General features: G+C 46.3%; 1 protein-coding gene across 6 annotated transcripts in view; it reads left to right on the top strand.

The window, feature by feature from the left end:
• The window catches only part of BOC (BOC cell adhesion associated, oncogene regulated), a 136,321-nt gene that overhangs the window by 75,239 nt on the left and 43,007 nt on the right, over positions 1–18,075 (top strand). Inside the window, exon 2 of one of the 6 annotated variants that reach the window (XM_075906699.2) lies at positions 16,490–16,578. The exons of the other annotated variants lie outside the window; for them this stretch is intronic. The gene's annotated coding sequence lies outside the window, so the exon portion shown is untranslated. The remainder of the gene's footprint in view (positions 1–16,489; positions 16,579–18,075) is intronic. 6 annotated transcript variants of the gene reach the window in all.

Below are 18,075 nucleotides of genomic sequence, written 5' to 3'. Positions count from 1 at the left end.
CATACAGAGGCAGCAAAGGGGGGGCGAGTAGTGGGGTACTCCACTCGATTACCCAGTAACATCCCTAATCTAGAAGTGTCATGTAAACAGTGTGACTGTGTTGTGAATGAGAGAGGTGGAGCTCAAAGCAATAAGATGCTGTTGCTGGTGAAGTGACCCAACATGGACCTGGGAGTGAAAGCAGCTGGGTCCTGGCTTTGGGAAGAGGAGGATCGTATGGATAATGTTCAGTCTCTTGTGGCCCATTTTGATCCAGGCTGCAAAATAACATAAGATTTTCAGAAAATCTCCTCTTCCTATCATTTCCTCTCATGGCTAGTGCATAACCAAGACACAGAATAATATCCTCCCCCATCCCCCATACATGCATGTTGGGGGGAGGGGTTTCTGTGTGTCATCTTGGCAGGAGTTAAAACACAAGAGGAGTTTGGACCAAGATGAAACCAGTGGAAGAATACATTGGGCAGCGAGAGGCTTTTGTTCAGAGCTCTGAAAAGAATGGGGGAGGGTGGATGTCACTTCCCAGATGGGGACCTTGCCAAAATGGTTCTTGCTTGAAAAGGCAACATATAGTTTTGAGGTTGTCTCAGAGTTAACACAGGGTCATCCAATTTATGAGTCACTTCCTTCAGAAATTGGAGACTCAAAGCATGGCCCTCTGTCCTAAATGTGGCTGCCTTGTGTTGTATGCTATATTGGTACAGAAATGTAGCCTAGGTATAGAGCGGAGGCAAAGCCAGCTATTCCTCTTGGATGACAACTGTGCAGTGCCACAGCCTTCCTTAACTAACAAGCAATCTGGGTTTGCCTGTCGATGAAGATACCAGTAGGACGGTTACCATTAAAAAGCCGACACTTTGCCAGTGGGAAGCAGGACTCCTGGGTTCCATTCCCAGCTCTGTCATGGACTGTTTGTCTCATCAAGTCACTTCACCTGTGAGGGCTTCCATGTCTACAAATGACAGTAACGCTACTTCCCCTCACTTTTATAAAATGTCTGCAAAATTTTTAAAAAGCCCCAAACCTTACTCTTGCAACCTTACTCCATAAATCTGGGATGCCCCCTCCCCCCCAACCGAGACCAGCAGCTTCTCCGACTGCAGAGCCTGCCAGCTTTCAAAACTCCCACAATTCCTTTGTTCCCTTAGAGGAAAAACAGCTTCCTTAATCCCCCTCACACACGTCCAGAACATAAACACAACCCACAGCCCCAAAGAAGGTGTCACTGACCTCAAGCTGGAGACTGTAAAACTCCTTCCCCTCCCCTCTGATTTCTACTGCAGCCTGTGACGTTTAACATCTTGTGCTGAGGGAAACTGCCACACACGCCAAGGCCAGGAGCTGTGGCTGCTGCAGCCTGGTGGACATATGGGTTGGCCAGTGACTAATACAGGAATATCACCTTGAACACCGGGGAAGACATGTACCTTGTGTTTTGGATGCTTCTTTCTAAGCTGCTGGAGGGAGGATTCACTAAACTTGGGTCCACCCAAGTTGTCACCCATTCCGTAGTATATAAGACCAGGTGTGATATGAATGCATGGGGAGAGCTGAGCATGGGATATTTGCAAATGGTGCCATGGTGCCATTACAGCTCCACTGCTTGCTTCGCTCTTGGCAGCTGGATGTCTGTTTGTCTGACAAACACTTTCTCTGGAGTCTGTGATTATCAGTGGTTTAGTCTGACAAACCCTTGTTAAATTGTCTTATCCCTCGTTGTCTATAATTTTTTCCCTAACCTCCCCCCGTCCCCACATCTCTGCTAACCAAAATATTTTGAGTGCGCCGAAAAATTATTTATCTCCATTGTAATTAGTCTCCCCTCCCTTGCTTGTTTTATTTGGTGAGGCTGCAACCCAGGACACTGACAACTGAGATGATTCAGATTTACTAATCCAGAAATCCAGGGGTTCCAGTGAAGCAGTAAATGTAATAATCTGAGAATCTCAAAGCACTTGACTGACATGCAGCCCCCGAAAACCCCATAAGGTTGTTCTATATTAATATCCCCATTTTACAGAAGGGGAAGCTGAGGCAGAGGGAGAAAGTAACTTGCATAAGATCACACAAGAAGCCTGACAGAACCAGGAATAAATTCCAGCCATCCTGACTCCCAATATCCCGCTCTGACCCCTAGGAAACATTCTCTCCTTCTCTTGGAGGAGAAAGAAAATGCCTTGGAAGGGGTGTCAGAAGCAGTTTTTAAAATGTCACCTTATTAGTAATTTTAATGGAATTTTGGCATTATAGTCCTGAAAACTGGGGTTGTGGAATTACTCCAAGGTTACTGCATTCCCCAGTCATGATCCAGTGTTCATAACATGATTCATGGGAAAGATGATATTTAAGTGACCTCTTGTTTTCAGCCCAGCAGTATTTTGGAGCAGTGTTGGGGAAGAAGAGCCCAAGAGGGAAAAGGACACAGCATGTGTCATTGCTATTAACTAGCAAGGAACAAAATTCTCTACAGGGGCCCAGATAGTGGATTGTGACTTTGGCATTCTGCTCCCTCTACTAGGGTGGTGGGAATATGTTTTGTACTAAGGCCAAATAGAACTTCTCTGGCTTTGCTACTTTCCCCAAACACAGCTGAGAACCTTTTGAGGTACCTTGGGGCTGACTTATGGTTTGGGATGGAAACCACATGGAATTCAGCCATTTCACGTGGTTTCTACTCCAAAGTAGGCAAATATGTGGGGTTCAGTTCAGTTTTGCTGCATGATTTGGGCAGGGAGGTGGTGGCGATTGGGGGGGGAGGGCGGAGATGGAAGAGAGACCATGTGACTCAATTGTGGCCCCAAAGCTGATGCAAAGGGACTTGAAACTGCCACAGCTCTGCTCCTTGTACACACTCAGAGTGCATCTACACAGCATCCTAAACCTGAAATAAGATACGCAATTTGTGCTATGCAAATTGCATATCTTATTTTGAATCTATTTCAAAATGGCTTATTTTGAAAACTGGCATGTCTACACAGCACCAAATTTCAAAACGCACTATTTCAAGCCACCCTTATCCCTCGTGCAATGAGGTTGACTGGCATGATGAAATAGTGCGCCCGTTATTTTGAAAAATATTTCAAAATAACGGGCCGCTTGTGTAGACACAGGGTAGCCCGAAATAGCTGTGCAGTGTGGACTTATCCTCACAGTTCCATGATGCACATGGGCACATGTAAGAACAACACCAGAATTTCACAGATGAAATTCACTGTGGGCTTAGGTTGTTCCTCTCTGTAGCTTGGAATACAAGGAGAGAGGGGCCCTGCAGTAAAAAGTTGAGGTTGGGGAAGGACATGTTCCCTAGCTTCTCCCCTCCCTCTGTGGTTTTCCCTAACACACATGAACCCCAAAGCTGAGGATTACTCTGTACTGGGAGTGCAGAGGTCAGCATGGGCTGGGACAGGAGGTTTCAAAGCTCCTTGCACCATGACCCCCCTTCTGACAACAGAAATTGCACACACTCCCAGGAGGTGGGGATCAAAACCCGAGTCTGCCTGGGTATGTCTACACTACAAAGTTAATTCGAACTAGCGGAGCGCTTAGGTAAACCTAAGTCATTGTACGAGGACTAAGCCTAGTTCGAACTTACTAGTTCGAATTAAGGGGTGTGTAGCCCCTTAATTCGAACTAGTGGGAGGCTAGCCCTCCCCAGGTTTCCCTGGTGGCCACTCTGGCCAACACCAGGGAAACTCTATTGCCCACCTCCCGGCCCCGGACCCCTTAAAGGGGCACGGGCTGGCTATGGTGCCCGTGCCAGGTGCAAGCCTGCCAGCACCCAGCCAGCAAACCCTGCACCTGGCACGGCTCGAGCCAGCCACCTGATGCCCCCCAGCCCTCCCCCTCTTCCCGGGACCAGGCTGGCGGCTCCCGGGAGCTTGCCCGGGACCGCAAGAGGCAGGCACCCGCCTGGTCTAGTGCAGACATCGTGGACCTCATCCACGACCTCCGCACTAGGCACAGGAAAGTGGCCGCCTAGGGCAGGAGAGCTGCCAGCCTGGCCACCCAGGAGCAGGTTTGCATGAAAATCAAGGTGGTCCACTGAGACCCCCGATCCTGAGCCCTGAGCTTACAATGGCCGTACTGGGTCAGAACAAAGGTCCATCTAGCCCAGTAGCCTGTCTGCCGGCAGCGGCCAACCCTAGGGACCCTGGAGGGGATGGACCGAAGAGAGTGACCAAGCCATTTGTCTCGTGCCATCCCTCTCCAGCCTTCCACAAACTTTGGGCAGGGACACCACTCCTACCCCTGGCTAATAGCACTCCATGGACCCAACCTCCATGACTTTATCTCACTTCCTTTAAACTCTGTTCTATTTGTAGCCTTCACAGCCTCCTGCAGCAAGGAGTTCCACAGGTTGACTCTTTGCTTTGTGAAGAACAACTTTCTGTTACTAGTTTGAAGCCTGCTACCCATTCCTTTCCTTTGGTGTCCTCTAGTCCTTTTATTATGGGAACTAATGAAGAACTTTTCTTGATGCACCCCACTCATGCTTTTATAGACCTCTATCCTATCCCCCCTCAGTCTCCTCTTTTCTAAGCTGAAAAGTCCCAGTCTCTTTAGCCTCTCTTCATATGGGATTTCTTCCAAACCTCTGATCATTTTAGTTGCCCTCCCCTCTCCCATCCTCTCTCTTCTCCTCTCCCACCTCCTTTTCCCAGTCTCCCCTAGTTTTATTCAATAAAGAGGTTCTATTTTTGACCACATGTTTTCTTTATTTTGTACATCAGGAAGGGGGGCTAGGGAAGGGTAAGTGGAAGGAGGTGAGGGAGGAATGGGGTACGAGCCCCCGATGGGGAGGACTGGGCTGGCTCTGCGGGCTTCTGGGGGTGGAAGCTCTCCTGCAGCCCCCCAATTGCCCCCTCTCCCCAGATGGCAGCCTGTGGCAAGTGCAGCCGGTCTGATGGCCGAGTGCTGTGATGTGCCCAGTGTGGGTACTCCGGGCAATCCAAGCCAGGACTGCTTTGCAAACGGGGCACCCCTGAGAAGTGTCTGTCCGGGGTGGGGGTCAGGTCCCTTTAAGCACAGCCCTCGGCTAGCCTGAGACAGCAGCTCCACGCTCAAAGTCCTCATCTGATGCCCTGGCGGCACTGCTTCCAGCCATCCTTAACCCTGGTTCAGGGTCCACTTAATGTGGACATGCTAGTTCGAATTAGCAAAACGCTAATTTGAACTAGTTTTTTAGTCTGGATCCGTTAATTCGAATTAACTAATTCGAACTAAGTTAGTTCGAATTAGCGCTGTAGTGTAGACATACCCTGACTCTCATTAAGTTCCAATTAATACTCTTTACTAACGATGGTGGAGTAAGTCTTGCCACTGGGGGAGGGAGGGAGTGTCAAAAGCCCAAATCCCAGCACAGTAGTGTGTGTGTGTGAGAGAGAGAGAGAGAGAGAGATGCTAACCCATTGTGTTTTGGCCTCAGGCTCCAGGTGGCTTTGGCCCAGGACACCAGCAAGGCTAATGCCAGCCTTGGCAACCCCATTAAAATTGGGTTGTGACCCACTTTGGTGGCCCCACAGTGTGATAACCACTGGGTTAGGGTTATCACCTTTTGAAATGCAAAAAGCCTGGCAGCCAACTCCCAACCACAGGACAACCCTCTCTGCCTTTGACAGCTGTGGATGGTATCTAGAGAGAAAACGCATCTCCTCATTCTGTGAGACTCAACACCCCCTCCCCCTCCACCCAATGCATGGTGCCCTTGCATGTTGGTGGGCTGCATCTTTCAACAGTTTTGATCTGCTATCCATTAAAACTGTGGAAATGGAAATACGGCAGCAGCCTTAGCGGGTCACAAACTTTCAACATTAGTTGCCCCAGTGTATTATGATGATAATGCAAATCTGTAGACCCAGGTGAAAAGAAAACCCCCAGCAGATTAAATTTTTTTTCTGGTGAATCCATAAAAAAAACCTAGCCGGGTCGATCAGATACTAGTCAAGTGGTAACCTTAGCATAGGCCTATCTTTGCTGAACGCATAGACCTAGCCATTTGTGTAACTGTGTACGTGTTCCTGTGTGCAGTAGGGGCTTTAGAATGCAGTAAAATCCTTCCAAGCCATCCTCCTTTCTTGCTCTTCTCCTCTACTGTTTGCTTCGATCTTTTGTAAATTGCTCTGCCAAATGCAGCGTCCTAGCTGGCTCCGGTCCATGTGTTTGTGTTCTGTGCATGTGCAGCTCTTGCCAGCTCCATTGCGCTGGGAGGGTAGGAGAGCAAGGGCTGGTGGGGAGGGGGGGGGGGGGAGAAACAGAGAGCAGGCTGCTGCTTTCCAAAACCTTATTTGTTTAAAGCTTAAGATTGTTTGAGGGAGCTTTTGGAGTGAGGGGGGAAGTGGCAGGGAATGAAGAAAGTAAACTGGATGTCAAGGAAAGCAAACTTTCCAGCTGGAACTGTTGCCTATTGCTTATTGTGTGAAGACTGTAGAGGGGAGAAGCAGCACATTCACAGTCTCATTCCTTGGGTCTGTCGAGACAGCACGCAAGTGTAAAGAGAGAGGAGGGGGAAAGCATGGAGCCAGGGACTGAGTCATGTGGGACATCCTGTTACTGTCATTCTCTATAAGCAGTCTAAGGCAGGAATCCTGAGTGTGTGTGTGTGTATGACCCTTGGCATCCTGACGCTGGACAGAGACCCTGGATGCTAGAGTAATGGGGAATATTACTGGGTAGGGGTTGCCCCTAAGGGAAAACATATGGGTGAACTATCCCATAAAGCTGCTCAGAAGTTCACAATAAAAGGAAGTGTGACAGGTTGCCCTGTGAGTACTGCAGGCTGCCATAAAATGTCTCTCTTTCTCTCTGCCCTGGCTACGGGTCAATGGAGACAGTTGGTGGGAGACGGGGCTAAGATAAGCACAAGCAAAGAGGGAGGTTGTGGGGAATGTGCTCTAGTCAAGCTCTGCAGCAGGCTGACCAGCACCATCACTGTCAGAAGCTGACCCCATTCATTATTGCTGCCTTCCATTGGCAACAGAAGCGGCAAACCCCTCCCTTCTAGCAGTTTCAGACCCAGGTCTTGTGGAGGGATGCAGCCATAGTCAGGGAGCTGCCTTGCTAGTGTCTGTGAATGTATTTGTGAGCAGATGTGGTGACAATGCTCCCCATGAAACTGGACAGCTGTTCTCCTAGTCAGCCTGTTGACCTGCCCTTCCAACATGGCCGTCACTAAAATTCTCACCCTGCCCTTCTTTCAGCGGCTCTCCTGAGCGGGCGATTGTCTTCAGGGGAGCCTGAGTTGAGCTATCAATGGCTATGTGACTAGGGCAAAGACTGCCCAGATTTGTGGTCTGAAAGAATCAAGAGTCAGTCTCCACGTGATCTTTGGAGAAAGGGGAATTCTATCACCCTCTTCTGTGAACTCCGTCACCTCCAGCCCCCAAAGTTTTACCTCAGAACCATTGCTCTCAGTGCACTTGAGGAGCTGGCTGCCATGGCAGGGAATGGCAGTCATAGATTCAGAGTGGTTTTTGTTTGTTTTGTTTTTAAAGACCAAAAATGTCTGTTATATCACCAGGACTGCATAAGACAGGCCATAGAACTTTCTCCAGTTACCCCTGTATTAATACCAGTAGTCTATGGGGCCATGTCTATACTAGGAAATTATTTAAAATTACTAAATTCAGTTTCTGGATTCCCAGTTTAACAAATTCAAACTTCCGTGACCTTGCTACGGGGAAGCATCAAAATTAATCCAAGGCAGGCTCCATTAATGTGAATGTGCTACCTCAGACTCAGAGCTGTGAGGAGCCTCCCAGAGGCCAATTAGTTCGAATTAGTTCAGAATGGATGTTTTTCCTCATGAAAAGCAGGAATACAGAGTTCAAATTCCACAGCCCTTTATTCCAGAATAACAGGTTTAGTAGTGTGGATGCACCACTTACAAATTCGATCTTGGTGGAGTTATCTCGGACTAAGGTCCTAGCGTAGACCAGGTCTGGGATAGGAACAAGCTATCTCATTGAAGCTTTAGAGCACAAGGATAGCATCCTGTAGTTAATCCGGAACTGGACCAGGAGCCAGCAAAGGGTCCAGGGCATTGTCCATTCTATAGGCAATACTTTTTTCTCTTCTCAATTAGCCTCTGGTACTGAGAGAACTCCTAGGGCTTTTTCCTTTAAATGTTACTGATGTATCATTTCAGTGGGAAACTGAGTTTAGTAGAGAGTCAGAGGAGTTTGGTTTATGCTCACAATTTTTTTCACATTTTCTCAATTAAAAATGTGAAAAAAATAGTGCAAGTAAAAAAGGCTGGCAGCCTTTGAAACCAAAATCCTCTATTTATTCCCAAAGAAAAAATATCACTAAAAGTGATCTGCAAAGGAAAACCAATGTTGGCCATAATCTCTTGTTTGCTTCTCTATGATATACACCAAAGGGTTTATTTTTCTCTCCATAAACACTTGTACTTTATATTCAAAATTCTTGCCTTACCTTAGCTTTCCCCTGAAAGGCTCCATACACAACTAGTTGGTTTATGACTAGAGCTGCATGAATAACCATTTTTTCCCAGTTTGGTGGCCAAACCAAACTCAGCCCAACATGAAAAATGAAGTGTTGAAAAGATTTCATTTCATTTTTAAAGGGCTTAAAATTTTAATTTTTATAAAATTAGACAAATTCCAAAACAAAACATTTTTCTGAAACAAAATCAAAATGCTTAGACATTTCTGATTATTTGTCTAACAGAAACAATTTACCAAAACTGACCTGAATTCTGAAATTGAAGATTTGTGTCGACCAAAAGTTTGTTTGATTAGTTTATTTGCGACATCACAAATACTAAAAGTGAAAACTAAGCAATAGAAACAGGGAGGGAGTTGTAGTCAGAATGTTCATATTTTCACAGTATCTATTTAACACAAATTCCTGAGAAACAGCTGTGAGGAAAAATCTCTTTGTTAAAGATTCGATATAACTTCACCTTATAGTATGGACAGTGAAAGCTCACAGTCCACATCTCTGATTCCCAGAGAGACCTCCAACACAAACGGGGAAGACGAGATTTGACATTCCTGATATTTCTAAAGGTGTTTTTTTAACAAAACAAACAAAAACCTCCACCACCCAAACAAAATCTTGTGTGTGTATCTGTGATAGTGTGTGCATGCTCGCACTCACAGTTTATTTGGAACAAACCTTCCAGGCGTCTTCTAATACATCATAAAGAAGCAAAATTGAAATAAAAATGACCCGTCACCCTTTTTTCCCTTTGCCATTAACCTCTAAAACTCAATAGCAGACTGCTTTCAGGACAGGACTACAGGTCAATGATGAAAAGAGCGCAAGCTAACTGTCAGAGTTCCCCACACAATATGTGATAGGGAATGCCTCCAAAGCCAGTCAGCTGGAAATTAAACTTTGTATTGATGGTATTGGCAAATCTTTGTCCTCTCTGCATCCTGCACCCTTTTGGATTTGATGTTAACTGGGTTAAACTAGCCTCAGACTCATTGACAGCAAGTTCTGGGCTGCTTCCATTGAAGGCAAGGAAAAGATCACCTTGACTTCTGTGGCAGCAGGATCAAACCCTCTGTTATGATCTCCTAAAAGTGTTTTATTGCAGGAAACATCTGGTGAGCCATTGGATTATAAAAGTTTGGTCAATTCTCTCTTGCTAGATCAAGGGACTAGCTCTAGAAGGGATTCCTATGCCGACTGTGTGACACACTTGGCGAGCATGTCAAAGCCGAATATTTAAAAACAACATCTGTCCAAGCTTTCTTTCTGTTTTGTGTGGTACAACGCATTTCCTCACTGAGACAAGAAAGACACTAGGTTATTCCTTGCAAATTCTTTGTGAAGCTATTTCCTGGTGTGACCTTTGTTTTCATTATATTCTGGCTGTCAACCCTATGCTGTCTAAGAACTACAGTTTCGAAAATTACCACCAAGATTGTCACAAAATAGGACCCTAATGTTAGGCTTCTTAATCCCTATTTTGGCATCTGAATAAGTGGCCTGATTTTTGAAAGCATGAATAACCGTCAACTCTGAATCTGAGTGCACCGCACAATACTGTTTTGAGCACAAGAAGCTCTGAATTGCCAGCTGTCTGGTACCCTAGCCCTCTTGCTTGACATTGGTACAGAATTTCTCTGTATTTATTAACTAGCTGTATTATTTCATGGCAGTGAAGTCTTTGGCTTTTAATTTTTATTTGTATCCATATTTTTGTTTTTTAAAGAGGGGAAATTGTATCGGTAGCTATTGGAGTATAATACTGTAAAACGGGTGGGGAACCTCAAGCCCAGGGGCTGGATGCAGCCTTTGGCTTGCCTGGATCCAGCCTCCAAGGCTCAGGAACCCCCCCCACCCCCAGCATTGGGGAGCCTGTGCTGGTGCTCCAGTCCCTCTCTCTCCCCCGTGGGGCTGAAGCACACAAAATCTACTAGGCTGGGCCTCCCTAGGCTCTAGTGTGCAAAGGCAATGTGGGAAGTGTCTTTCTTCTTCTCATTTGGGGACCACAGTGAGGTTTTTTTTTTCTGCTTCTCACCTATGTGTGTCCCCCAACTGATTTTTTTCCCCCTGTGGATAAGCAACCCCCCTCCCCTCCAAAAAAAATTCCTGATTCTGCTGTAAAATATATGGTCAATGGTACCATGACCGTGACCCATATCACATGAGACTTGGGAGGTAAAGATCAATCTCTTCCCAGCTTTTCTTTTGTCACATCCTTTTCATGCTATGCTGTCTTCCTTTTTTGAAAGACTATAACACAGTCAGCCACCCATTCCATGACTATTTAATCCAGACCAGGTTTTAGGGAGGCCCAGTGTGGTGAGGCTAGGTATCTGTCAGTCTGGGACAGCTTCCAAAATGAATCACCTTTTCACCCAGCACAATGCGGTCCTGCCTCTTTATTGCCTCAAAACCTAGTAATTGGTGTGAGGCCTTGCTGAGCCAGGAGGGTTTTCTTGGGGCTCCGTTGGGGATAAGTATAAATGGGGGAAGTCAATGAGAAAACAGGTCTGTCTGATCATTGCTGATTGAACTTCTCTAGCAGTCAGGGCAAAACCTAGCAGAGTGGAACCGCCAAACACCAGCTCCAATGTCCAGCCATCTCCCTTTCTCTATTTTCTCCCTACCTTCTCCTTTCTGCCTCCCCCACTTCCAGCTCCTCTGACAGCCCTTTGCGTCTGCTTTGCCTGTCCTTTCAGACCTTCCTCCAGCCCCTGCCCCTGAGTTCAATTGTTGTTTCTTGGTTGGGAAAGGATGCAAATGAAAAACAAACCGAGTGCCCTGAGTAACATGCCCAAGCCACAGGCACATCTGTGACTTGGGAATTGTGACTCCCAACTTGGGAGTGCCAGCTCTCTTTCTCTCTCTGTCTGATATTCTGGTAGTGGGTTTGGCTCAGTAACAAAACACCAGGGTTCAGAGCTGGGTTAAATCTAATTGGGGCCCAGACTCCAGCAAACCAAAGTTCCTTCCACTCCCACCCCCTGACCAATCATGGAACTGTTGGCTTCCTGGCTTGCCAATGCTACAGACTCTTTCCCAGGCCTGGAGATGAATTCCAACATGCTGGCCATGCCCCCTCTATTCAGTGGATCATTTGGTTCATATTGGGTGGCTCCCTAGGCTTCTCTTCCAGGCCAGGGTCCAGATCTTGCTATATTCCCTAAGGCTTGTCTGGGGCACAATTCTTTTTGCAGCCTTCTCTTTTAATCATTTGATGGTTGTTGCCTTTTTGTGTGTGGGTTGGTGCCTTTTTTAAATTTTATTTTCTTATTTTTAGATTCTTCCTGCAGTGGAAGCCTGTGATTGTGTGCCACTGCTCCGAGAGGTGCTGTACGCACAGCCCCGGGATGGGAGGGAGAGGTCATTTTCATGTTACCTTTGCCCTCTCCTGATTCTGAGCTGTTTGGGGATCAAAATGGCCACAGGTGTTAATTAGCCCAGGAAGCTTCTACTGAAGTTGTTTGTGGGCAGTAATGACACTCAGGCTATGTCTACACTCGCGGCTTCTTGCACAAGAAATATGCAAATGAGGCTAAGCGTGGACTATCGCTGAGCCTCATTTGCATACCTAATGAGGCAACATTTTTGCAGAAGAGGCTCTTGCGCCAGAAGGAGCTGTCTACACTGCCCCTTGCGCAACAAAAACCCTCTTGTGCAATGCCGTTACGCCAATTACTTTTCAGGAAGAACGGCGTTGCACAAGAGGGTTTTTGTTGCGCAAGAAGGGGCAGTGTAGACAGCTCCTTCTGGCGCAAGAGCCTCTTCTGCAAAAATGGCGCCTCATTAGGTATTCAAATGAGGCTTGGCGATATTCCACGCTTAGCCTCATTTGCATATTTCTCGCACAAGAAGCTGCAAGTGTAGACATAGCCTCAGTGTTAGGGCTGTTCTTAGAATGTATGGGGCCCTACACAGTACTAGTAAACTGGTGCCTGATGATAGCCGGGGCGGGCTATGATTTTTTTAGAGATGTGATTTTTATAACCTGCAGCAATGCACTAAAGAAATGTTTTTAAAGCAAATTTTATACTGAGGCCCTGGAGACTAACACAATACATTCAGAAGCTGACAGTATATACCTGGGGTTGACAAATGCCTGTTAAATGGCTTCATTACCACTTAAATGACTCTTTCACAGATTCAATGTCTGCTAATTGGATTAGCAGGCTTTTTCACTTTTAAGAAAGTCAACTAGATCCTCTCTGGAGGAAGTGAAGCCACAGAACTGGGATAAGAAGAGGCAGATGGGTGGACCTTAAATCCTAGTGGTATCCCAAATTTTTGGGTACCCTGTGCAGTGGCATATTCTGCATATGGATAGGTACCACAGGGTAAACCTGATATCCCCCCTGCCCCAGCATGCTTTTCACCTTGAAGCTGGTGAGGAGCCTGTGCAGCTGGCTAGGAAGCCAGAGCAGGAGGGAAAAAATCCCTCCTGAAATTGTTTACCTGATTGAAGTCTGTCTCTCACACTGCAAGGGGATGCAAAGGAATCTGCTTCACCTGCCCACCCAGTCCCATTTCTCTCTCTCTCTCTTTCCCAGTGACTACCATAGAGCAAGAACTGACTAAGGGAGAGAGAATTAGAGCTGTGGAATGTAGTGAATCAAGGTTTAACTTAAAACCGATCACTGGTTAGTTGTGACCTGTCATCTAGGAGTAGGGTACCAATTGTTTGCCCTGCCGGTCAAAATACTGCAGCTGGATTTGAAAGGAGGCGGATAACTTCATAATCAATACAGCACCTAACACAAAAGGTCTCCAACCCTGACAGTGCCCTCAGAGTAATACTATAACACAAATAGTACATGAATTAGTATTCTGTGGTGGCAGAAGGTAGAATACTGGACTAGATGGGCAAATGGTCTGATCCAGTACAGTAAATCCCTTGCTTCTAAAATCAGCATGGTGTTAACCCATATTATTCTAGCACTGTGATTTTTTTTGCATCTCTACATCATGCTATTGTCCACATGTGACCCTGCGTTACTCACAATTCCAGTACTATGTGCAGATGCAATGTTCTGCTGCAGAGCTCAGAATAAATTTTGATGTCTAACTGTTCCATGAGTTGAGTTTGCAGCATCCATGGGACAAACCCACAAAAAACAGGAAGGAAGATGTTATCTGCCCAATAAGTAGCAAATCTCCATGAAGAGAGCAGTGACGTTGCTGTAATGGTTTTACAGGCCAATCCTTCCCTGTTCTCCAAAAGTTTGTTTTAGAGCGCAAGGCAGATTGAGTTACAAAACTCTGGACTGCTGCTTGCAATCTTCCAAGATGATACTATTAAGAAGTGTGAAAGATTCATTGTCTTATTGAGATTTTTTCCTTATGCAACTACTTGAGATGTCCTTTCTTTCTGGGGACTCTCAGGTATTAAAGTGATGCTACCCCAGTTGTTACTCAAAAGAGTGGATTTTCTGCTGATAAAACAAGTAGGAAAGGGATAGAGAAAATGGTGAAAGTAGTCATCTAAATCCTGTTGGTAGTTTTCTCCTGGTAGGAGTTGAATTTTTTTTGTGAGGGGGAGAGAGGGTGTCTTTTGGTTAGATGTTTCCACACATAATTTAAAAGGCTGCTCTTCCTTGCCTGTGTGGCTCACAAAAGGAGCAGGAGGGGGTCATCTTGATCACAACACAGCTTCTGCTTTGTTGGAGCATTTTGTTTTTCAAGTGGTTTCATAGCGCAGTCTTCCTGGACCTTGTCAGCAGCCAGGGATACCCTCGAGAGAGAAAGATGGCTACACCAGAAGGACCCCAAAGCCACCTCTGTCAGCTTGGGCTGGATGTTTGCCCAAAGAGCAGTCTTGGGAACATCTTGACAGCTGGCCCACTGCATGCTTATTTGCTGCTTCCTTCTCCTTCGACTTCAACCATCTCCTCTCTTTTCCCCCCCCTTCCCTGTCCCAATCCAAAACTCTAGGCCCCCAGCCTCTCCAGATTAGAGCTCTCCAGGGACCTCAGGCTTTTGAAAGGAAGAAAGAAAGAAAAAAGGGAGGGGGGGGAGAGAGGAAGAAAGAGGGGGAACAGAAGAATGAAAACCGACCCAAGGGGCAATAGTCCCTCGAGCCATCTCACTGCATTACAATGAATGTGGACTCTATTAAGCTCCGTTCTGCCTGTTAGTGTTTCCCAGGGCAACACAGCTCCCATATGGCAAGCATGCAGCAGATTAGGGTAGGCCTCCAGGCCTCATTGAAGGCCTGAGGCTTGACTGGCAGTTGAACCCCCTCCCCGCTTCTCCTCACACTTGACACTGCCTGTGTTTATCTAAAGCAAAATGGGTGGGGGGTAGGGGGAGGGGCATTTGGAAGGTTATTGTCCTGGGCAATGAGAGATAGGAGAGGAGAAGGGCTGAGGCAGGCAGGGATGGAGAAAGGGAAGTTGGGTGGGGGGGTGAAGAAGGGGAGATGAGGTGGTGCAGTAGAAGGGAGCTAGGAAAGCAAGACGGGGGGGGGGGAGATGAAGACCTCATAAATATTCAGAAGGGTGTTGAATGGGGAGAGGCGAAATAAAGCAGATGGAATTCGTGTTAAAGAACAGTCACAATCGCCCTCCAAAAACAAGAAAAGAAAAGCGCACGGCCTTAAAGAGTGTAGGGAGCGGCGTTTATCCAATTAGCAGGGTTGTCAAATTGAATTTATAAAGAATGGAAGGGGGAGTTGTGTGGGGGGGGGGGGGAGAGAGAAATTAAGTGGTGTGGGATGCGGGGGCGGGGGGCAAGATATTGAAGAAAGGACGTGAGGATTTTTCCTTTACACTTTGGCAAGGAGGCTTTACCCTTTTAAAGGGCCGAGGCCGTTGTCAGAGTGGGCAGAAGGTCGTGAAACTTGGACGATGACAGTTGGGTGCTCCAAGGAGGGAGGGCAATAGTGAGGAAGATTACAGAACAAGGCTCAGGTCTGGGATGTGACAGGAAAATGCAGGCATCCCTCTTTCTTGCCTTGTATCTTTGTAAAGAATTTGGAAGTGGTTAAAAGTGTTGGGTTTTGGCAGCACAGAGAAGTGAAGTTCTCTGTACACAGAACAGGTGCATTACAGGGCAAGCTTCCCTCACATACTGCACCCAACCATCCCTCCCAACTCAGGACCACTTCTCAGTTGAGAGTGCAGTTCACATTCCTGAGCCAATTCAGCTGGTGCTGTTCTGCTGAGGCTGCGGAAGAGGGGGCTTACTGGCCATGCTGAGATGGACAGCTGCTCACGATACTCATTTCACACAGGCCATTTGAGAAGGCCATGGAGTTAAGCATTCTAAGTCAGAGAATGCCAAAACTAAGATGAAAGTACAATCTTAATTGTGTCTTTCTATACATGTGCCTTATAATGCAATATTTGAGAACTACTAAAAACGGTAATACAACTATTTGTCTACAGCTTTAGAGATACCAGTCAGTTTCCCTCCCTGATTCAGGTTCTCCCTAAACAGAGTCCACAAACTGTGTAACTACTGTTAAATCTTTTCTCACCGCAACAGTTATCCCACCCTTGAAATGTCAACAGGAGAATGAGTGTAACTAATGTGCCTCCCCTAATAATATCAGGTGCTAAAATGAACCCTGTTTAGACTCTCTGATGTGGGGATGGGTGGTAACTTACCTCCTTTTAATATTTCAATTTCAAATTAGCATGGCCTAGTATTGGCTAGGGTTCTGGGCTAGAAAGCAGAAGGCTTGAGCTCTATTTCCAGCTCTGCCACTGGCTACTGTGTGAGTTTGGGCAATACACTTACCCTCTCTGGGTCTCAGTTTCTCCATCTATAAAATGGGGATAGTGCAGCTCATGTTTATAATGTGGCTTTATATCTACAGAAGAAAAGTACTATATAAGCCCTACATTTGTTTTATTACATGTTAGTAGTGACTAGTGGGGTGTTAGTAGTGACTAGTGGGGTCCCAAGAGAAATTAGGGCCCAGTTGTGCTAGGCACTTGTAGAATATAGAGATAGTCCCTGCCTGATGGAACTTAGCCTAAATAAACAAAATGGAGACAAGATGAAAGAAAATATTATCTCTGTTTTGCAGATTGGGAACTGAGGCAGTGAGAGATTCAGTGACTTGCCCAAGGCTCAGGAGTCTGTGACAGTGCCTGGAATTGAACCAGATCTCTGGAGGTACTGAGTTCAGTGCCTTAACCACAAAACAATCCTTCTCTTCCAGATATAATTATTTCTCCCTTCTCCTACATGCAAGAAGGAACACACTGTCAAGCAGCCTGGAACAATCAAAATTCTAACATCAGGACTACATTTTTAATTACTTCCTGCCTGATGAACTGATGAGCACCACTTAAAATCTACAGATGGGCCTGAGAGATTCAGGGCTGGTTTACACTGGGAACTTACATCAGCATAGATACATCTTTCAGGGGTAAGAAAAAACCATTCCCCGAGAGACATAGCTGTGCTGTCTGCACCAAGGGTTAGGTCTGTTCTAGGGTGGTGGAAGAAGTCTTCTGTCAATCTAGCTACTGCCTCTCCAAGAGGTGGAAACCTATGCTGAGAGAAGACAGGCATAGGTGGTCTCTACACTGAAGTGCTGCAGCTGTGCCACTGTAGCATTTTAAGTGTAGACAAGCCCTGAGGTGTATCTGTCTATAGAACCAAATGTCTCTACTGTTTGAAGCCTGGGTATTTGATAGGGATGGTCTCTCAGAAAACCACTGTGCACAGACTGCTGCATCTGACCTGATGCTGACAATGCAAACTAGTCTCCTGCCTCAACTTCCTTGTAAATGTCACCAAACAGAAGAAATGGATGGTTAAATCTCTCGGTGTGGTTAACTCCTCCTGTCTTCTTTCACCCCTATGAGGTGGAACAAGAGCACATAACAAGGGTCATCTGAAGAAGTGGGCTGTGCCCACGAAAGCTCATGATACCATCTACATGTTTTGTTAGTCTATAAAGTGCTACCAGACTATTTGGTTTTTTGTCAGTTTACCTGTACAGACTAACTTGGCTACCCCCTAAAGTTTTAAAAAAAGAGTAATACTCAGCGTTGCTATTGCACTTTTTCTCCTCCGAACTAAAAGCACTTTAACAAGGTGATGGTATCCCTACAACATGGGGAAACTGAGGTAAAGATAGGCATAGTCCCTTGACTACGGTCATAGAATCAATGGCAAAGGAACAGAACCCAAGTATCATCACTCCTGGTCCTATGCTGTAGTCACTGAATCACAATGCCAGCCTATGCTAATCTGGTCCAAAGCACAAGAGATAGGTACACTCTCCTGACCTTCAGCCTTCTGGTCTATTTTGGCTTTTCACTTTTCTTCCCCACACACCACTTCCCCTCCCCTGGATGCCCAATGGTAGAAAGGGGCTGTTTCCTTTTGAGACTCTCATAAATTACAGGCAGTGTGGTAGTAACATGAATTGTTTGGCTGGCCCTTGTTAAGCAGGAGGGGGCCTAGGTCTGTGGGCAGCATTTCCTCAGTAAAACAATCAGCTTCTAATCAGCAAACACTTCTATTGCTGCCTGTGTTTAATGCAAAGTGTGCTTACTCTGGCCCCATCTCCTCCTCCCATCTCTCTTTCTGTCTCCCACTTTTCTTCCCTCCCCTCCTCATTCTCTCTTGCTCTCTTGCCCCCAGCCACTCCACCCCCTA

Source organism: Pelodiscus sinensis, chromosome 1 (genome assembly GCF_052426305.1).
Source record: "Pelodiscus sinensis isolate ZL-2025 chromosome 1, ASM5242630v1, whole genome shotgun sequence".
Classification (NCBI taxonomy): domain Eukaryota; kingdom Metazoa; phylum Chordata; order Testudines; family Trionychidae; genus Pelodiscus; species Pelodiscus sinensis.
Note: the sequence above shows the minus strand (reverse complement) of the source record. Positions and strands in the feature narration are given on the sequence as shown.